The sequence below is a fragment of the Maniola hyperantus genome, chromosome 2 (genome assembly GCF_902806685.2).
Source record: "Maniola hyperantus chromosome 2, iAphHyp1.2, whole genome shotgun sequence".
Lineage (NCBI taxonomy): Eukaryota > Metazoa > Arthropoda > Insecta > Lepidoptera > Nymphalidae > Maniola > Maniola hyperantus.
Genome location: NC_048537.1, coordinates 17,352,004 through 17,375,499, shown reverse-complemented (window position 1 = coordinate 17,375,499; position 23,496 = coordinate 17,352,004). Strand labels below are relative to the sequence as shown.

At 38.5% G+C, this 23,496-nt stretch overlaps 1 protein-coding gene across 4 annotated transcripts in view; it reads left to right on the top strand.

The window, feature by feature from the left end:
- Window positions 1-23,496, top strand: part of LOC117990561 (microtubule-associated protein futsch-like) — a 165,952-nt gene that overhangs the window by 92,234 nt on the left and 50,222 nt on the right. The gene's annotated exons all lie outside the window — the stretch shown is intronic.

Sequence of the window (23,496 nt, the reverse complement as noted above, 5' to 3'; positions counted from 1 at the left end):
TGAACCGCCGACCTTTCGAAATTCAGTCCGCTCCTCAACCGTTGAGTTATTGAGGCTTTGGACCCATGTTAATCTTGGTATTCTATAATACTGGACAACATTGGATCTTTACTACCAATGAATGATTATGACCTTGTGTTTATACAGCTCAAACTTCTCATACAGTTTCTTTTATCAAAACTTGAAGGAATCGCTTTAGACACGCGCGCAGTGTGATCGTGCTTTACCCTAGGCCTGCGCACGCGCAGCTCGCAGCGACCGAAGGGACAGACCGGTCTCATTAGCACGCGGCCCTGTGACACACTAACTGACCGGTTGCGGGGTGATACTAGTCAATGTTGACTCTACAATTACTAAATGCATTTGCAAGAAAGTGGTAAAAAGTCTGAGCAAAGTCAGAGTGCGCTCTATAGATCTCACTATGATCCTTTACTCGTCCCTTGCTCCCTTGCTCGCTTTAAAAAAAAATAAAAAAATATGGGTTTATATTTTTCAAAAAATTAGTCGGGCACGTTGGATTTGTCATGGCGGCCTAAACTGACAATGGGAAATGCAAAAAGAAAACAGTGATACGTTACCTACACGTACATAAATTTAAACGAAGACTCCCATCATTAATTCAAACGGGTTTTGATTGCCAGTTTTTTTGTCGCGAAGTTACAGGCAAAGTAAAGAATATAAAAATTATATTGCATGCAATAAAAATGTGGCTAAAACATACATATGGTAAGTAAACAAAATATACGTATTTTTGCCAAAAACCCGCATTTATATTTTACGACCTTATAAAGAGCTCTTTAGAACAAACTTTAACAAGGACGAGGACATTTGTTTAAGATAATAATATTTGTGTTATGTACCTACAGATTCCTGCGATGTCGCTTGCAGTATCATTTTTTTTAAAGGGTAGTGTCTGCTTAGGTGTCATATGATAGGTAGTCATAAGAGTTTACTATTTTATTTTATTTTAATAAAATAGTAAACTCTTATGACACCTAAGTAAAACTAGCTGATGCCCGCGACTTCATACACGTGGATTTAGCTATTTAAAAATTCCATGGGAACTCGTTGATTTTCCGGGATAAAAAGTAGCCTGTGTCACTCTCCAGGTTTTAATCTATACCCATGCAAAAAATCACGTCAATCCGTTGCCCCGTTGCGACGTGATTGACGGAGAAACTGGGAGAAACTAATAAACAAACACACTTTCGCATTTATAATAGGGGTAGTGATTTTTTAATACATGAACAGAAAATACTACCTAATAGATACACGGATGGATGTATTATTTTGTATGTAGCTACACGTTTCCACCAAATCTCGCCCGCATGTGAGTTCTCACATGTACCTCCTCACATGTACCTCCTCAAATGAAGTACCTACCTATGTACATATTTATTTTATCGGACCCTGAACTGTTATTTATTTTTAAGATCCTTCTTCTTATTTATTTTGAGCCAGTGTGTTGGTCTCCGTTTATATGTTTATCTTCATCTCATTTTGTTGAAGGCTTTGTACTAATAAAACCTTTACAAGGACACTCCCTACTTAATAACTAAACCAGAAAACTCTAAAAGTTCATAAATCATAAATCCTTTATTTTGCTAGAATACATGTCACAATGGTAGTTAATTTTGCTAGAATACATGTCACAATGGTAGTTAATTTTGCTAGAATACATGGCACAATGGTAGTTAATTTTGCTAGAATACATGTCACAATGGTAGTTAATTTTGCTAGAATACATGTCACAATGGTAGTTAATTTTGCTAGAATACATGTCACAATGGTAGTTAATTTTGCTAGAATACATGTCACAATGGTAGTTAATTTTGCTAGAATACATGGCACAATGGTAGTTAATTTTGCTAGAATACATGTCACAACGGTAGTTAATTTTGCTAGAATACATGTCACAATGGTAGTTAATTTTGCTAGAATACATGTCACAATGGTAGTTAAATTTGCTAGAATACATGTCACAATGGTAGTTAAATTTGCTAGAATACATGTCACAATGGTAGTTAATTTTGCTAGAATACATGTCACAATGGTAGTTAATTTTGCTAGAATACATGTCACAATGGTAGTTAATTTAAAGGTATGTAAGAATCAATGTAATCGACCATATCTGGCATGCAAATTTTTTCTATTATAACACAATTAATAAAATTCTAATAATTATTAGCATAGTTAAATTCATTAAATATTAATTATTTTTACAATCTAAGTCAAGTTTAATTGCGTGGGTGGTGGGTTTGGCTCCTAACTAGTTTACCTGTGTCTAGGATATATGGACAATGAAATAAAATCAACGACCAATTTTATAATGGGGAGTGCTCTGAAGAGCTTTTTGACCTCATTCCACCCTCATTTTTCTACAACCGCACCGCGCGCCACCCGTAAGGAATTTCACCCTCACCACCTGGGTGTCTGGTGCACTTCGACCGTCCGCTACGCCAGATCCTTCTTTCCACGCACATGCAAACTGTGGAACCAACTCCCATCGGCGGTGTTCCCACTAGATTACAACATGGGGTTATTCAAGGGGCGGACCAACTAATTCCTAAAAGGCCGGCAACGCAGCGACGATTCCTCTGGTGCTGCAAATGTTCATGGGCGGCGGTAATCACTTAACATCAGGTGACCCACCTGCTCGTTTGCTCGCTATCTCTACAAAAAAATCAACGAATTAAAGCCGCAACTGCGGATATCTTAGAACGATACGGTTTCTTTTGTTATCTATAACATTATAGACATGGTAAAATGGCCGACAATGGCGGCATTCACCATTGTTCTTGGCGCGGCTCAAATTAAGCGGATTTTAGAGCTCATGCTCTGATTGGCCGGCTTCTGGCCAGGTGACCAGGTTTATATGCTAATGTGCTATACGGAATAAAACAGTAGGGTAATTCTAATTCATTATTTTTTATACATCTTTTGTTTGTAATCTGTACACTTTCACTGAATAATAATGTGTTTTTATTAGGGTTCCGTATCTGCAGAGAAAAAATCATAGGATCACTTTGTTGTCTGACTGTCAAGATCCGCCAAGGGAATCAAAACCTATAGGGTACTTCCGGTATACCAAGAATCCTGAAAGCCAGGTAACAATATCTCATAGCACAAGTACAGGGAAAAAGCTTTTGAAAAAAGAAGAAAAAATTTGTCGAACTTATATATCACAAAAAATGTTATTTCTTATACTACGATTGTATGGAACCTTTCTTGTGCGAGTCCGACTCGCATTTGAACAATTTATTTTGTTTTTAGGTAGTCAATGTGTGGGTTTAATAATAAAAAAACTGCTATACCCTTTCATCATTGCTAATTTTTAACCGACTTCCAAAAATGAGTCCTATGGTCTCAATTCAAGAGCCTCAATAGCTCAACTGGTAAAGGAGTGGACTGAAAACCGAAAGGTCGACGGTTCAAACCCCGCCCGTTGCACTATTGTCGTACCTACTCCTAGCACAAGCTTCACGTTTAGTTGGAGAGGAAAAAGGGGAATATTAGTCATTTAACATGGCTAATGTTCTATTAAAAAAAAAAAATCGGCCATTTTGAAATTTTGCTTATTGTTATGGCGGCAGTATTAACACATAGTACATACTCTCTACCTATTACGGTTCACGAAATACAGCCAACTGACAGACCGATGCGATGGACGGACGGAGAGACTGCAGAAGCTTAGTACATAATAGGATCCCGTTGACACTATTTAGGTACGGAACCTTAAAGATCACAGTGAAAATCGCCTGCAGATCAAAATATGATAGAGTTGCAATTTTGGATTTCGCTGGAACAGAAACTAGGTGAGCAAGTAAAATACCTTTCGGCGGTCACATGTGATGTAACGTAAAAAGTAACCAGTTATCTTAACCTTAGCGTTCAAGTAGGTACATCGCAGCGAAAGTCGTGTTAAGTCACCTTCAATCATTACGTGATATTTTCCTCGTAAAAGTAATACCAAATATGTACCGGTATTTAAGCGTGATACAAATATTCCTATAATTAAAATAGAAAGAAGTCATAGCCGCTTATATCGACATGGTGCTATTAATGATATAGTCCGTCGCGCTCTGGCCACTGCCTCAGTCCCAGCTCAGCTAGAACCTTCCGGCTTGTTCAGGGATGACGGTAAAAGGCCAGATGGGATGACTATAGTACCATGGTCGATGGGGCGTGCGCTGGTGTGGGATGCGCCCTGCGTCGACACGTTGGCAGCGTCCCATTTATCGGGCACGTGCCAAAAAGCGGCTGCAGCAGCCGAGTCAGCTCAAGAGCTTAAGCGCCGTAAATACTCAGTCATTAGTAAGGTCTATGTATTTGCGGCGCTTGCGTTTGAGACTCTGGGCCCATGGTCATCGGACACGAAAGCTTTTATTAGCGTCGTTTCCCAAAAGCTGATCCACGCGTCTGGTGACCCAAGAGCTGGTGCTTATTTCGCTCAACGGTTGAGCCTTGCCGTTCAGCGAGGTAATAGCGCCAGTGTTTTGGGCACAATGCCCATAACTGACCATTTGGACGGCGTATATTTTTTGTAAATAAAAATTTTTTAGTGATAAGTTTTTCTGTATGTTTTATTGTTTTAAAATTTTTATCATTAGGCCTAGTTATATCTCATAGGTATAAGGTTACGTAGTAAATAGAAAAAATATACTCTATTATGGGTTGAATATATGGGAAAGAAGTTAGTACGAAGATTCGTAAGTAACCGACATACGAGTAGCTCAACGGATTACGAAGCTGAAGTGGCAATGGGCAGGGCACATAGTTTGAAAAACTGATAGACGTTGGGGTCCCTAGATCATTAACTGTAGACTCCCTCCCAGTGGCGTGCACAGGATTTAAAGCTAGGGTAGGCATTAGTTAGGTAGAAACCTGTTTACTGACAGGTCATAATGAAAAATATGCATTAAACCATTACAACTGGGGTAAGCAGTGCATTTATGTCTCTATGACCTGCACGCCACTGCTCCCTCCCCAGTCCCCACTAGTGACTAGCAGGGTTGTTGCGAATGCCAATATTTGGATATCCGCGGATGCGAATTATTAGAAGTTCACTTCCGCGGAAGCGGATGTCTGAGTTAATGCGAATGTTCCGCATTTGCGGATGCAGATGCGAATATCCGTTGCGTACCGTTGTACATTTTTTGGTTGGTCAGTTAGCGAACGAAGATATCATTACTAGCAAACACGCGCGAGGCACGCGTTACTCTGTCCCGCCCACTTTCTTTGCAGGACGTTACTTGTTGCAAATATGTAATCTAAATATATAAAAGGAAAAACTGACTGACTGACTGACTGATCTATCAACGCACAGCTCAAACTACTGGACGGATCGGGCTGAAATTTGGCATGCAGATACCTATTATAACGTAGGCATCCGCTAAGAAAGGATTTTTGAAAATTCAACCCCTAAGAGGGTGAAATAGGGGTTTAAAATTTGTGTAGTCCACGCGGACGAAGTCGCGAGCATAAGCTAGTGTAATCTTAAAATCTATAAATCGTGTAAGCTCGATGATCTTTGTCAGCCCACAGCACAGACCACGGCCTATTTGGGCTGCAAATTGCAAACACCAATCTCAGTTTTTATCTAGTGGTTTGGTCTAAAAGTGTGGTGTAAAATGTTTACTTTTCATTTAGTCTATAAAATAAAAAAACCGGCCAAGTGCGAGTCAGGCTCGCGCAATGAGGGTTCTGTACTACAGTCGTATTTTTTCGACATTTTGCACGATAATTCAAAAACTATGATGCATAAAAATAAATAAAAATCTGTTTTAGAATGCACAGGTGAAGACCTTTCATATGATACCCCACTTGATATAGTCACTCACTTCGAAAGTTGAAAATACTAATTATTAGTTCATGACCACAATTTAATTTTTTTGTGTGATCTAACCCTAAATTCACGGTTTTCAGATTTTTCCCCAAGTGTTAGCTATAAGATCTACCTACCTGCCAAATTTCATGATTCTAGGTCAACGGGAAGTACCCTGTAGGTTTCTTGACAGACAGACAACAAAGTGATCCTATAAGGGTTCCGTTTTTCCTTTTGAGGTACGGAACCCTAAAAATGAAATAATATAGGAAGTGAGCAGTATCTCCCTTGCGATGTATGTTGTGGAACAGTTAGCGTGGAGTCTGATGGCGATACAGCAGCGATAGCGATAGTCAGTTAGTATTGTTGTGATCTGATGCGCGTGTACACCAACCACTCCGCCCCATGGGAGTTTCCCATACGTCTTGCTGGCGGTATGTGGAAACTGGGGTACATTGACGAAACTTGTTGAGTTAGCCTGTTAGTGAGTATACATTGATAGTCCTAAGTTTATATAAGTCGTCATAATTAGTTTTCTTTGTATACCGTTGGCTTCCTATTAAATTAAAAAAAAAAAAAAAATAACTTGAAACCCATACCTACTGTGAAATCCACTATCCACTTGAGGCTTTAGAACTTGAAGTTAATCCCAAATATTCAGTAAGCAAACAAATCGATGGTAACACCCGCTCGCCACCGACCACCGGCCGAGAGTGCCAGCATAGTGATATACTCTGTGGTGATACCGTCTATTTGTGCACCATATTTTATTAAATATCACACATATTACTAGACTAGCTTCTGCTCCTACAGGAAACAAATGGCATTTTGGCTCCTTTAGGGGGGGGGGGGGGGGGGGGGGGGGGATTTTCTCATAGTCGTTTCTTAGCTGACACCTAACCTCAAAAAAAAAACCTATTTTCCAAATTTCAAGTTAATAATATCAATAATTAAAACTTTCCCATACAATCTTTCATCCCCTATTTTACCACCCTTATGGGCAAATTTTCGAAAAATCCTGAAACACGTATTTCTTCATTTGTGACCGAAAACCCAAATACCAACTTTCATGCAAATAACTTGAAAAATGACCGACTTTCATACAAACTTCCATCCCCCATTTAACCCACTTAGGGGTGGAATTTCGAAAAATCCTTTCTTAGTGGATACCTACTCTTTACAAAGAATAGACCCTCCAAGTTTCATATCTTTAGGACTAGCGGTTTAGGCTGTGCGTTGATATATATGTCAATGTTAAATATCAATTCACTATCAGAAATTCTAAAATCCCCACGATTTAGGACTTCAGTACTTTGTAGCATCAGGATTGAGGAGTTAGGATCCGAAGTTCAATGATGTAGCCTATGCTTGGTACCTAAAATAATTTTGCATCATCCGCAGTTCCTGAAACATTATAGTTTAGGAGTGCTGTACCCTACATCATCAGAGTTGAGGAGTTGAGACTTGAAGTCTGAGAATAAAGTCGTTGCTTGGTACCTACAATATGAATTCACTATGAACACTTCCTGAATCTTGATAACCCAGGCGGGCAGTAACCCTGCAGCATCAGGATTAAGAAGCTGAATCCAGAATTTTTTATGTGACCACGACGTAAACTTTTTTTGTTGATTTAAAAAAAAAAAATTGCAAATCGGTCCAGAAACCTCGAAAAAATCGATGTAGAAAAAAGAACCACCTCCTTTTTGACAGTCGGTTAAAAACCGATGACCTTGAAATATTTACGGAACAATCTTTAAAATATCCCCTTTCTAACAAAAAAAGAATGAATGAAATCGGACTACGCGTTGATGAATTACAACTCAGTATACATTTTGACTTTCGTCCCCTCTCCTACGGGAACCATGCTGAATTTCGGGATAAAAAGTATCCTATATTCTTCCTCATAGTATGGCCTCAAATCGTACCAAGTTTCATTGGAATCCGTTCAGTAGTTTCAGCGTGATGCGCGGCCGTGATACAGACAGACAGACAGACAGACAGACAGACAAAAATGAAAAAAATTACAGTTTTGGGTTCAGTATCGATTATAGAGTGCCCTCGATAAAAATAATTCAAAATATCTTCAATGTACAGAATTTGACCTGTTACAGTTTTATTATAAGTATTGATTGATTGATAAAAGAAGATAACTGAGTTCTGAAAGATTCCGGTTTAAACCCTTTTCCTTTTGAGGTACGGAACCCTAAAATTAAGGTTGCCAAACTTTATAGTCGCTGATCGTTCCTCCCTGTGTTGGGAACAATGCGCAGATAAACTTTCAGCTTTTATAAAATAACGAAGGTCTGGCCCTGGCTGGCTTTCTCATGTGTTTGATGCATTGAGGTCGGTTTGTTTGAGAGTCACTTGTCATTTGGTCGGAGTACGCATTCATTACCCCCGTGTTCCGGCAGCGAGCAGTCTGCGCTGCAGTGACACGTCGATGTCTCAGCTATACCCGGATAAATAGCTCAAACACGGCTACTAGTCCCGCAGGCTAGATCACTACAGAGTAAGCTACAGATCTTATTGTTAAACTGATGTACCTATAGTCCGTAAAAAATGAGTTCTAATGCATTCCATTTGAACTCTATGCGTCAACCATCGTGTCAAAAGTACAGTTCACTTTAAAAATAAGGACTAAAGTCGTACTATTGACATAAAGTTAAAAGGGCGTGTGTAAACTCATTTTACACGCATTATAATCAAAGCCATGCCAATATAGCCCGCTGAATAAACTTATGGAGAAGGCAACCTGAGTGCCCACGTATCAGCGTCATATATCATTACAAGGAGGCTTTGCTTATTAAAGTCTTTGGTCCAAAGCTCTAAAGCTTTGGAGTATCAACGAATTGAAGACGACGCAATTTTTCAAATGCTGCCCAGCCCAGCTGTGTTTTTCCGACAGCTTCCTTATCGTTAATCATAAGTGTTAGTTAAATTAATGATAAGTTTAGGCTAAGTGGGTTATTGACATCTATAACATCTATAATATAAAAGTAAAAGTTGACTGACTGACTAATCTATCAACGCACAGCTCACACTAGTGAACGGATCGGGCTGAAGTTTGGCTTGCGGTAGCTATTATTACGTAGGGATCCGCTAAGAAACGATTTTTAACCGACTTCAAAAAAAGGAGGAGGTTCTCAATTCGTCGGAATCTTTTTTTTTTTTTTATTTTTTTATTTTTTATGTATGTTCCCCGATTACTCGAAAACGCCTAGACCGATTTTGAAAATTCTTTTTTTGTTTGAAAGGGTATACTTCAAAGTTGGTCCCATTTCAATTTGGTGAAGATCTGATGAACATCTTCGAAGATAGATACTGGAACTCCTCAACGGATAAGAGTAAATTGCTCGCGATCAGTGTAATAGCTTAGTAAACAGTAGACTTTTAACCAGTAATAGCATAATTCCATGGGGCCACTAAAAATTGTGAAATAAAAAATTTTTACAAAAAAAATAAAAACCGACTTCGTTACACAAACACTAAAAATTGAAAAATAATTTAATTTATTACCGAATATATTGTGTATACAAGAGTTAATATAGTTCCATAATAATATTTTTTGGGGTCGGTGCCAATGAGGTGCCATGGTGGAGTCCCATAAAAATATGAAGTCTAGACGATTCGCGAAAGCTAATTGGCACCGGCACCAAAAAGTATTATTATGGAACTATATTAACTCTTGTATACACAATATATTCGGTAATAAATTAAATTATTTTTCAATTTTTAGTGTTTGTGTAACGAAGTCGGTTTTTATTTTTTTTGTAAAAAATTTTTATTGAAAATTCAACAAATGTGTAAAATAAGGGTTTGAAATTTGTGTAGTCCACATAAGTTAGTAGGAAATAAGTATGTACTACCTACCAACAAAATGAGTTACTGATGCTCTACATAAGTATAAGTATATTTATTTGCTAAAATCTTAATTTTTAGGGTTCCGTACCTCAAAAGGAAAAACGGAAACCTTATAGGACCACTTAGTTGTCTGTCTGTCTGTCTGTCTGTCTGTCAAGAAACCTACAGGGTACTTCCCGTTGACCTAGAATCATGAAATTTGGCAGGTAGGTAGATCTTATAGCTGACATTTGGGGAAAAATCTGAAAACCGTGAATTTAGGGTCAGATCACACAAAAAAAATTAAATTGTGGTCATAAACTAATAATTAGGATTTTCAACTTTCGAAGTGAGTGACTATATCAAGTGGGGTATCATATGAAAGGTCTTCACCTGTACATTCTAAAACAGATTTTTATTTATTTTCATGCATCATAGTTTTTGAATTATCGTGCAAAATGTCGAAAAAATACGACTGTAGTACGGAACCCTCATGGCGCGAGCCTGACTCGCACTTGGCCGGTTTTTATTATATAAAAGTCGTTTACACGACGTATGCTTTATGCAGCATTTTGTAGCTGTTTCATCACTGATAACTATACATAGGATTTAACACCTCTAGAACTTGCGGTTTTTCATTAAATCTAAGATGAAGTCACATAATGATTCTAGGTTATATGCAATAAATTTACCTATAATATTGTGAAACTAATAAAAACATTCGCAAGTTTAAAATAACAATTTTTAATTTTTAAGTGGTTATTTAATACTAGGATAATTATCATTAATTTATATTGTGTGTAAATTGGTGGGTCAGGATCTGCCATTCTCCTTTTGACCCTTCCTTTTGGCTTGGCCGTAGTCCGGTAAAAACATAATATTCGCAGGCTCTGTGAGCACAGTGTCTGTGGCAGCGATGGAGCGAGAAATGTCCGCGCGCCGCTCCGTCTGCGCGCGGCAACCTGTTCCATTGCCATCTGTTTTCCTATTTCCTTTAATTATAACAGTTACTGCGCTGCAGATATACTCCCGCTAATGTATACCCGTGAGAGGGAATTACGGACGATTCTCTCTTCTAAGTGCTAACGTTTTAATCTGCTATTTTTTTTCGTACCAAAAACATTGTTCTCAGCTACTGACCAAAAACTTCTATAGACTGGAAAACGGTCGCCATTTTTTTAAACACTATCAGTACCTCAGTACCTTTTATTACAAAATAATGCGAAAGTGTGTTTGTTTGTTGGTTTGTTGGTTTGTCCCGGAACAAATACAGCGGAATTTTTTGCATGGGTATAAATAAAGACCTGCCCCCCTAGCATGGGCAGGAGACAAAAATTTTATCCCCCAATTATATCCACTGACGAGGTAGAAAATATACTTGTCCACCTCTCAAAGCACGGCAACAGGGGAGAGGAGAAGTTTATCCCTAATTCGGGGACAATTTTATCCTCGACATTAGACGTGGGTTTAAGTTTATTCTCATAGAACTTAAAAAATCAAAACATGTCTCGCGGTACCTGTTGGGTTTAGGTTATGTTTGGGTTGTGTTTGGGTTATGTTTGTGTTGTGTTTGTGTTATTTTTGGGTTGTGTTTGGGTTATGTTTGGAATATGGTTGGGAACCCCAACATAAACCCAACATAGGTCCCAAATACCAATTACCATTAACCCAATAAAGGTAAAGGAAAAGATCCAAAAACCGAAAAGTCCCCCGTTTTATTCACTGTGGATAATTATATCCACCCGTGAGCCCATGCTCGGAGAGTGGATAAAGCTGTCGGAGGGGATAAAGATTTTATCCTTTCCCCGGGGAGAAAATTATATCCCCGCCCATGCTAACCCTGCTGGAGAGTAACATAGGCTACATTTTTATTCCGGAAAATAAAGAGTTCCCACGGGATTTTTAGAAACCTAATTCCACGCGGACGAAATCGCGGGCATCAGCTAGTAATCTATATAAAAGAAAAAGCTGACTGACTGATCTATCAACGCACAATTTATTTTTTTATTTTTTATTCAATTAAACTTTTACATGTACTTTTGAATCGTCAAATGCATCTACCACTGTTTCGGAATGCCCAGCTCAAACTACTGGACGGATCGGGCTGAAATTTGTCATGCAGATCGCTATTATGACGTACACATCCGTTACGAAAGGATTTTTGAAAATTCAACCCCTAAGGAGGTAAAATAGGAGTTTGAAATTTGTGTAGCCTTAAGTATTAATACTTTGTGCAAAAAAAAAAATGTGCGAAGCACCGATTTTTACTGGTGTTAAAAACAACTGGTATGTTTGCCCCACACTTTGCCCCCTATGTGAAGGTCCAGTTGTTTTGGCTGTGGGTCAGCGGCACAATACTCGTAATTAAAACTTATGACGCATACGATTTCGCTTTCCATAAAATTTCATTGTTTAATACATACATAACTACCAACATAGTTCATACTTATAGTCAGAGAGTTGCCATATTGGTATTACTAGAGGAACGAATTTCGTAATAAGCGCCCCAAGCTAATTTGTACAAAGAATCTAAAAAATATTTTAAGCAAAAATAGAATAAGTGCTTATCTATTTTAATGCGTTTTTTAAACTTAAATCCTTTATTCAAATTGGGTATTATTACACCTATACACTTTCTGATAGTCAATTGCTGAATTTGCAATACATTATGATGTAGTGGTGATAATGTATTACGTGAACTTAAAACTAAAGCTACGAGGGTTCCAAACGCGCCCAAGTCTGTGTTATTCTTGTTATATCTCAGTTCAACAGGCTGGGTGTGGAATAAATCCTGAAAGTACATATTATCTACTGTAAATAAATATGTATCTGCAAAATAAAGAAATTGAATTGAATTGAAGTTCAGCCCTTCAAACTCACTGACCTCTACTAATACACGCTGGACTTATGATTGTCGCCTGTTTTTAAGGCAACTTGATTTTCGCCATTTTGGCGCTGACACTGCAGATACCCTGCTTTGAGGTTCGCCGCAATCGGGTAAAAATCCTTGCCCACGAGTAATTGACACGCTCTATTGACACGACACCTCAGTGCACATAGTTTATGGCAGTATGGCGAGAATCGTAAAACGTGATGGCCTCATGAATGCAGCGCGCTGGCCTGGTGTCAAGGGGAACAGTAAGGGAGTTACTTTCACTTGTTGAGGCTTATTGCTGTTGAAAATTACACCTGTTATATCCAACATCAAAAATTATTTACAAAAAAAATAAAAACCGACTTCGATACACAAACACTAAAAATTGAAAAATAATTTAATTTATTACCGAATATATTACGTATACAAGAGTTAATATAGTTCCATAATAATATTTTTTGGTGCCGGTGCCAATTAGCTTTAGCTGCGCGAATCGTCTAGACTTCATATTTTTATGAGACTCCACAATGGCACCTCATTGGCACCTACCCCAAAAAATATTATTATGGAAAACTAAATTAACTCTTGTATACGTAATATATTCGGTAATAAATTAAATTATTTTACAATTTTTAGTGTTTGTGTATCGAAGTCGGTTTTTATTTTTTTTGTAAAAAAAATTTATTTCACAATTTTTAGTGGCCCCATGGAATTATGCTATGACTGGTTAAAAATCTACTGTTTACTAAGCTATTACACTGATCGCGAGCAATTTACTCTTATCCGTTGAGGAGTTCCAGTATCTATCTTCGAAGATGTTCATCAGATCTTCACCAAATTTAAATGGGACCAACTTTGAAGTATATCTTTTCAAACAAAAAAAAAATTCAAAATCGGTCCAGGCGTCTTCGAGTAATCGGGGAACATACATAAAAAATAAAAAAAATAAAAAAAAGATTCCGATGAATTGAGAACCTCCTCCTTTTTTTGAAGTCGGTTAAAAAAGGAAGTTCGCAGTTGTACAGTCAAAAGCTAAAACTCGTTTAGCACCTTAATGATTGAATTCGCTTGCATTACACACCTGCAATATAAGCAGTGATAGCCTAGTGGTTAGGACGTCCGCCTTCTAATCGGAGGTCGGGGGTTCGATCCCGGGCACGCACCTCTAACTTTTCAGAGTTTTAATTAATTAAATATCACTTGCTTTAACGGTGAAGGAAAACATCGTGAGGAAACCTGCATGCCTGAAAGTTCTCCATAATGTTCTCAAAGGTGTGTGAAGTCTACCAATCCGCACGTGGCCAGCGTGGTAGACTATGGCCAAAACCCTTCTCACTTTGAGAGGAGACCCGCGCTCTGTAGTGAGCCGGTGATGGGTTGATCATGATGATGATGATGACACACCTGAGCGTTGTGTGTGTGTCTGTGTGGCTTGTTTATAGAAAAAGGTCATATGTGCGATTGGTTTTTGATGCAGCAGTTTTGCGGAACCGCTACTGGAATTCTAAGCCCGACCGTAAATATGCAGTTTTTTGGCGCGGACGTTATTTCTATCAGCTCATCCTAGAGTGAGTAGCAAGAAGTAACCTGTTTACACCAGAACAAGATAGCTTATTAAACTTTAACTAGCTATAAAAAACTATATTAAACTCCCACGACGGCTGGTCACCGAGGGAGTTAGCGACTACCACCCCCCTGAACTTCAGAATATACGTAACAAAAACAAAGGAAATTTACTCAAACATTTTAACCCGGAAGATAAAGGGGGAGGCCTTTGCCCGCGTTTGAGATGACCTCTGAAAAATTAGAGTTAGATAGGTCAGAGAAAAAAAGATATACCAAATAAGCAATAATATATATATTAAAAAAAAAATACAAAAAAAATACAAAAAAAAGAAGTACCTATATAAGGAAAAAAATAATTAAAAAGTATATTAAAAAACATATATATATATATATATATTAAAGAAAAAGAAAAAATTTAGAGGTAGGCTTATAAAAAAAAAGCTATAAAAACTGCTACCATTAAAAGCTAATAACTCTATTCAGCCCATAGATGATATAGATATTCAGCCCGCACGAACGATAATGCCTCACGCACAATGCAAATGACGGCGGATGAACGCGTTTTCAATACATAATACATACATCAAAGGCAAGTTATTGTGGTAGTATCTAGGAATACCTACTATCCCACAAGCATTAGAGGATTAACAACTCGTTTCTCTGTGTTGTGTCTTTATGTATGTACAATTACACTTTAATCGTTGTGTCAAAAATACACTTTTGACGACCTCCCTGGCGCAGTGGTAAGCGCTGTGGTCTTATAAATGGGTCGTTCGGTTCGATTCCCGGCAGGGACAATTTAGAATTATATTTTCTAAATTTTTCTGGCCTGATATGGTGGGAGGTTTTGACCGTGGTTAGTTACCATCCCACCGGCAAAGCCGTGCCGCCAAGCGATTTGGTGTTCCGGTACGATGCTGTGTAGAAACTAGACATGTGTCCGCTATAGCTAAACTTAACTGAAAACCGCTGCCGTGCCTATAGCGTACCGTAGCGTTATTGTCGTAGCTAGCAACGGTTTTCAGTTAACATCTATGACGAACCACCTGATAACGCAACGCTGCCAACTGGCAACTGACAATGCATTGTTTGGTTTTTTGGTAACTAGAAACGCAATAATTATGCCTTCTCTTTCTTTCTTTCACTGAAAGCTGAGAAGGAGCGGTTATTGGCTACCGGCTTAGTAACTAAGAACTTGGTAAACCAAAGCCGACCTTATCTCTATTACGCTAAGGCTTAACTGTACAAGTACTTGTCCATTACACTTTGATCTATCAATCTTAATACAGTTAGCCTTAGAGTAATAGAGATAAGGTCCTCTTTGGTTTATCAATCTTCGTGAAATGTTTTTGGTTAACTGGACTGTGGCAAACTATCTGTGCAGGCGTCCACTATAGTTTGACCTATGTCAATGATCAAATTAAACTTTGCTGCTATGAACTTAAGGTTGTGATTACTTCACGATATTCATGAAAGTAAAATTGGTTTTATTTTACTGAATATGCGCGCGCTAGCTATACAGACGGTATTGATACGGCAGCTAGCTTAGTTACTAATACGGAAACCGCTGCGCGTTGCGCATATTAAATTAGTTGAAACACAACTCTGATACCTACCGATATTCGGCAACGGTTATCAATATCGGTATTGAAACTAAATAACTGTTGATTAACCGTTGACATAAATAGCCAATAACGCCCATCTTTAGTAGAAACCGATCAGTGGTATGGGTTTAATAAAACTGCCATACCTATTACCTACCCCTTCCGAGTTAGCCCGATAAAAAGTACTAGATGATGCCCGCGACTTAGTCCGCGTGGATTTAGCTTTTTAAAAATCCCGTGGGAACTCTTGAATTTTCCGGGATAAAAAGTAGCCTATGTCCTTCCCCGGGATGCAAGCTATCTCTGTACCAAATTTCGTCAAAATCGGTTGAACGGTTGAGCAGTGAAAAGCTAGCAGACAGACAGACAGCGCATTTGTAATATTATAGTATGGATTATAAATAAGTTATATTATATAATTATAAGTAATAAGTATGGATGACGCTCGCGACTTCTTCGGGTTTTTTTTAAATCCCGTGAGATATCTTTGATTTTTCAGGACAAAAAGTAACCTTAGAAGATCTCCTTCTCCTACAAGCTGTCTCTGTGACAAATTTCCTTCGTACAGTTCCTAGGTTTTAAACCATAATAATAAAAACAACAAAGCTTTTTCTTCATCCTTAAAAAAAAAGTGGTTGACAAAATTACAAGTTTTATAGTATGCATTTTAATATTTTTACGAAATTATAGAAACACTAGCTGATGCCCGCAACTTCGTCCGCGTGGATTTACGTTTTTTTTAAAATTCCGCGGGAACTCTTTGATTTTCCGGGATAAAAAGTAGCCTATGTATTAATCCAGGGTATAATCTATCTTCATTCCAAATTTCAGCCAAATCCGTCCAGTAGTTATTGCGTGATTGAGTAACAAACATCCACACTTTCACATTTATAATATTAGTAGGATAATACCGAGTTAGCTTGGTTATATATTTTTTTTAACTTAATCCATATTTTTGACAACTTAAATCTAAGTTCAACACAATAGAAGTCGCATTAAAACCTAGTCACAAGCAAATGAGTCCGCCGCAGCGTTGCGTCGCCGCCGGCGGGCATCATTAAGATGTTAACGGTTCTCCCGCAGTCGGCGCACGGACGTGGAAAATTATGCTCTCAGTGCTTCCGTGCCAACCGCCAGCAGCCAGCCATTGGCATATTGGTCATTTCTTGTTGCTCCTGTCACGCATTCATGGATCGGGGCGGGGGGAAAGAATGTGGGACGTGTTTTACTGAATTAATGAATAATCTAGGTGGGATGTGATAAGCCTAGTGGTTTTTTTTTTTTTTTTTTTTTTTTTTTTTTTTATTCAGATACAAGTTAGCCCTTGACTGCAATCTCACCTGGTGGTAAGTGATGATGCAGTCTAAGATGATAGCGGGCTAACCTGGAAGGGGTATGACAGTTTTTATGAAACCCATACCCCTTTGGTTTCTACACGGCATCGTACCGGAACGCTAAATCGCTTGGCGGCACAGCTTTGCCGGTAGGGTGGTAACTAGCCACGGCCGAAGCCTCCCACCAGACAAAAGGACGGACGGTTAGGACGTCTGCCTTCTCATCGGAGGTCGGGGGTTCGATCCCGGGCACGCACCTCTAACTTTTCTGAGTTATGTGCGTTTTATCCATTAAATATCACTTGCTTTAACGGTGAAGGAAAACATCGTGAGGAAACCTGCATGCCTGAAAGTTCTCCATAATGTTTTCAAAGGTGTGTGAAGTCTAGCAATCCGCACATGGCCAGCGTGGTAGACTATGGCCAAAACCCTTCTCGCTCTGAGAGGAGATCCGTGCTCTGTAGTGAGCCGGCAATGGGTTGATCATGATAATGATGTAGGTGAGCAGTGGCGTGCACAGGAGTACAAGACAGGGTATGCATTTAGGTATGAACTTATTTTACGGCAGGTTATAATGAAAAATAAGCATTGATTTATAACAATGAGGGTAAGCAGTGTGTTTATGCTTCTATGAGCTGCACGCCACTGTAGGTGAGATGTAGGCAACGGGAGTCAGTTGGCAATTGTGATCACCTCAAAATAACAAAAACCAAACGCGACATAGCAATAGTGTGCGGCCTAGCGTGCCTACGATCGATGCCGTGTAGAAACCAATGGGCCATGGGTTTAATAAAAACTGCCATACCCCTTCCAGGTTAGCCCCCTTCCATAGAGACTAGAGTGCATCATCACTTACTATTGCAGTTAAGGGCTAACTTGTATCTGAGTAAACTACCTGCCCTGACCTACCTACCTGCCAAATTTCATGATTCTAGGTCAACGGGAAGTACCCTGCAGGTTTCTTGACAGACAGACAGACAACGAAATGATACTATAAGGGTTCTGTATTGCCTTTGGGGGTACGGAACCCTAAAAATAGCACCAAAGAGTAGCGTTGGCAGACCCCCCACTAGGTGGAATAGACGACTTAATGTTTATGTAAACAAAATTATATTGTTGCTACTAAACTCATTTTTAATTGTAAATCAGGGTGTCCGTCTTCGCACCCATTGTTGTGCCCACTCGTTATGATAATGGCCGGTGATTGTATGTAATTGTATGCTGCGTGATCTTGCTACTCCACTTTATGAGGAGTTCATTCGTTGCGCGCTCCAGACAAACCTAGTTTGGTTCTCAATTGAATATCAACGAATCAATGCATGTTGGATAGAAACACAAACTAATAGGGTCCTGGACTGTAGTAATAGAATGACGTGATTTTTTGTATAACGGCGGTTTATGGGGCTAGAATAATAAATAAATAATTTATTGTTTCAACAAAATAATAAATCATTTATTGTTTCACCAAAAATTACAGCCAAGATTAGGTTAAGCCACCGATGCCTAAAATAAGTTGTACACTCGAACTTTAATTACACATTCCCTTTAAGAATTCATTATTAAAGGGAATATGTAATTAAACAAAAATATTTTTATTTATTTTTAAAATATTTATTTTAATTATTAACGCCACGAAGACATCCGCTAAGAAAGGATTTTTAAAATTCAACCCTTAGGGTGCGCGGTAAGGGTTGAGTAGTCCATGCGGACTAAGTCGCCGGCATAAACTAGTTTACAAATACATATGGTATTGAGTTTGGTTGATTTTCAAGTCAGAAGCAAGCTACGTTTGTATGTAGAGCGCTGGAGAGCGCGCCAGGGAAACTTTTCTTAAGTTATTCCAACAACATTCGAGTAACTTGTATTAACATACGTGGTGGGATTGTGAGGAGGAATATTTACATTTCATTTGAAAGTCGTCTCTTAAAACAATACGGTATTTTACACCAAGTAAAAAAATATCTAAAAACTAGCTGCCCCGGCGAACTTCGTACCGCCTAACAGTCGATTCTTTTTCAGGAGTTTTTTAAATTTATTCTCTCCGTAAGAACCATCCCCATACTTCAAGGAATATTATGAAAAAGAATAAGCGAAATCGGTTCAGCTGTTCTCGAGATTTGCGATCAGCAACACATTCAGCGATTCATTTTTATATATAGAGATGTATAAACAAGATAGTATTAGCCAGAAGCAGACGAAAAATGTTAATTTCAGTTTATCAAATTATTATGCAATGAATTTTATAATTCATTTTAAAGATTTCACTTTATCTGTTCCCCAAAGTACCTACCTACTTAATATCCAAAACGCATGATACCGTAGCCGCCATGTTAATTCCGACTGTGACGTCACATGGTTTGTTGAAGTTGTAAGTATGTATTTCACTAAGAAAGCACCGTTGCTTACTAATCCGTGTGACGTCATCACAGCTCATGAACATATAAAGATGACGGGTAGCGTTTTTGCATTTTTATTGCACCTCTTTATCGATCGAATAAAATTTTTGTGAATTTTTAGTAATTTATTATCACTTTAGGATCAAATTAAGCCACTTTTCAAAAAGGTCAAAATTATTAATCAAGTTAATGAATATTTACTACTAGCGACATGGTTAACCACGCTGGCCAAGTGCATATATTGGCAGACTTCATATACCTTTGAGAACATTATGTAGAACTCTCAGGCATGCAGGTATCCTCACGATGTATTCCTTCACCGTTAAAAAGCAAGTGATAAGTTAGAGCTGCCCGGGATCGAACTCCCAACCTCACAAATACGAGGCGGACATTTTGACTACTACGCTATCATGGCTGTCAAAGTATATTTGAATATAAAACTTTCCTTCTTTATCTTATTCAAAGATGCATCTTACAAAATATTTTCACTACCTAATATACTAATTTACCATTATACTAATTAAAATTAATGTATAAAAATTTTAAAATGCGTATAAACTGGTACTTATAATTTTATTGTTAACTCATTATTTGCATTTTACGCCAATTAATTGCTTTCCACATGTTCGCTCAGCAAATAAGGTAAATATTACCAACGATAGAGTTATGTTATCTGAGATTTTAGGTATGCGATTAGTTAATCCAATAATGTATCCAATTATACTTTATTAAAAGTGTATAATATTACGTAATAAGCATTGTTTTATCTAGGTTTCAATGTCATAGAACCTCAATAGTTCAACATTTAAAGGAGCGGAATCAAATCCGAAAGGTTTCCAGAGTTTAGCGCTTAGTTGGAGGGGAATGGGGGATATTAGTCATCATGATGAACTTGGCTAATATTCTTTTGGAACTACCCTGTAGGTTTCTTGACAGACAGACAACAAAGTGATCCTATAAGGGTTCCGGTTTTCCTTTTGACCTACCTACTTACCAAATTTCATGATTCTAAGTCAACGGGAAGTACCCTATAGGTTTTCTCGACAGACACAACGGACAGACGGACAGACAGACAGACAACGAAGTGATAGTTCCTTTTTCCTTTAAAGGTACGGAACCCAAAAAATCCTAACTTTAAACAAAGTTAGGATTTTTAAGATATGCAAAAGCGAGCTGCAATTCGATTGAGCCATCAATCGGTTCTTCGACGCTATATCCAGCGCTAGCTACAACGTATCTATGAATTATGACTATATAAGGAAAGTTGGCGTGCGCGGGCGCAGCGCTATTTCTCCGCGGACAGAGAAAATTCTCTATTGCTATGCACTTTTGCCTTCCATGCGTAGGGTTGGTACGCATACGAAACACATTATTATTATTGTCTTACACAATATATTAAGTATTTATTTTTGCAATAATATTTTATCGTCATTGTTGCTATTTTTCCACTGAAATCACTATTAAATAATATTTTGACAATTAAAAATTTCAAAATCTCCCGAAAATTTCACGATTGACAAAAAACTAAAAAAGAAAATACGACTGCCCTGTCATGTTGAATTTAAAAAATATAGTCCAATGTCACTCGGGATAGTATGGGATTCTAACGAGACCCCATGTTCTGGCATTTAGAAAAGTTATGGTTGAACAAAGAAAACACGTCACTGCTTTTTTGGCAGTCGTGTGTAGGTATAATAGAATAGAAGTTTTATAAGTGCTTTTTAATCGTAAAAATGATCCATACTACTAATCTTGGCCGTAGCGGGGGGGGGGGGGGGGGGGGGGGTTATGGGGGTTTACAGCCCCTGAAATCCCAGGGGCCCCGAAAACAGGTCATTATTTAGTTTACCCTAAAATAAATAACAAAATCCATAACGAAAATATCTTGGCATCTAGCTATCCAGTGGCAACCCTAGCATAAAGTCCGGCTGCACGTTAATGCTGCTTATTTTCACATCCCATTCTGTTGTGTCGCTAATAACACTCATCAGCTGTGCTGTGACATTTTAAAAGCTTTCTGAATGAAACGATTTCTCCCATTTGCTGATCGCGAGTGAAATAATGACATCATTATAATATGGTTCGGCTCTGCTAGGGGTTCGGCAAATTATTCGTGATCATCGATATGTGTTTCCTACCAATTACAACCCAGGTATCTTAAAAACAAGAGTGAATAGGCATCTTCTAGGTAAACGCGTCCCATCTTAGGCCACATCATCACTTCCCATCAGGTGTGATTGTGGTCAAGCGTATACCTATAATGAATAATAATAATAATAATAATAAAAACCTTTTATTCAGCCAAATTTACAAATAGGTAGAAAGAAATATATATATATATATTTATTATATTATTATTTATATATATATATATATATATATATATAATTTATATAAATGACAAGATACAAGCCTCAAGCGAACAAAATTTTTCACGGTTTAGGAACCAAATAAATCAGCACCATCTCTTAGATACTAATGAAAACCACGGTGCCATTTTGTTTGTTTAATAACCCTGTCCATACGAAGTAATACATAAGTCAATGTTCGTGATATATCGCGAATTGTGTGGCCCCAATTTACGTGTACCCTAAATCAAATTTATTTGAACATTTGATTTTTCACTTTTTCGACATGATTTATATGAATATATTGTACTAGCTTATGCTCGCGACTTCGTCCGCGCTGACTGCACAAATTTCAAACCCCTATTTCACCCCCTTAGCTATTATGCCTACGTCATAAGGCTATCTGCAATCTGCATGCCAAATTTCAGCCCGATACGTCCAGTAGTTTGAGCTGTGCGTTGATAAATCAGTCAATCAGTTACCTTTTCTTTTTATATATTTAGATATCTATGCCAAATTACAGCTTTCTTTTCTAGTTCTTACTAAGAGTGTCTGAGCTAAGCCGCGAACAGACAGACGGACATGGCAAAACTATGATTATTCGTAGAAAACCTTCAATGGATCAAAAATGAATATCAAATGAGCTCTGTGTCTATCATTCATCGTTGGTCACTGAGTTAGCGAATCAGCACGCTGTAGACGTCTACCGGTTGACGACGAGAAGGTTCTATAGAACACCCAGATATTTATCTGGCCACGATTAGAAAATTCATGTCCCACGACTTGAAAACCCACACATGATCCTTCACGGCTCTTATTTATAATTTTTTAAGTTAAGGTACACTTAAAACTATAAAATCACCATGTGAGGTCCCTTGCATGCTGCTTTACAAATTTGAGGGTCTTAAAAGATTTATTGTAGGGAAAGTGGCCCTAAGCCCGAGCACTGAGATATTGTGTATACATTTTTAATGTATTTAGAAACTTAACGAACATACTCAATTGATGTAATTTGAATTTATGGCCTTAAATATCTCTTACGATGTTTTCTTTTTTTACTAGTTTTGTTCCCAACTTCACCCACGGAGTTTTAGTCCAATAGCCTTTTTTATCGCTGGGAAATACCCACTAAAACCCAGCGGCGCTCCTGTCCTGCGCGTCGCGTCGCCTGGCGACTGGGTCACGGGAACACCGAAGCAATCAACTGCGACCCAGCCAGCGACGGCCGCCGAGGCAGACCCTCCACTCAGTATTAGATCGTCCAAGGTACAAAGTCCCCCACCGCACGTCCGAGGCGCACCAACAATGTGCGCCTCCCGCTCCCGGGGACCCAACGGGCGACAACGGGATCCCGCGCACGTCGCCCGCGTCCCATCATTCGCCTCGTCCACTGTGCCCTCTGCTAGGCAGAGGGACATGCGGAGAATTCTCCCCCCCTGCCAGGTCATTCATGATCAACCAATCGCCGGCTCACTACAGAGCACGAGTCTCCTCTCAGAGTGAGAAGGGTTTGGCCATAGTCTACCACGCTGGCCATGTGCCGATTGGTAGACTTCACACACCTTTGATAACATTATGGAGAACTCTCAGGCATGCATGTTTCCTCACGATGTTTTTCTTCACCGTTAATGCAAGTGATAAGTATTTAATTACTTAAAAGCCAGGTCATTAGCCATAGCCAAAAATGTCCCCGAAGAGAAATTCCTAGC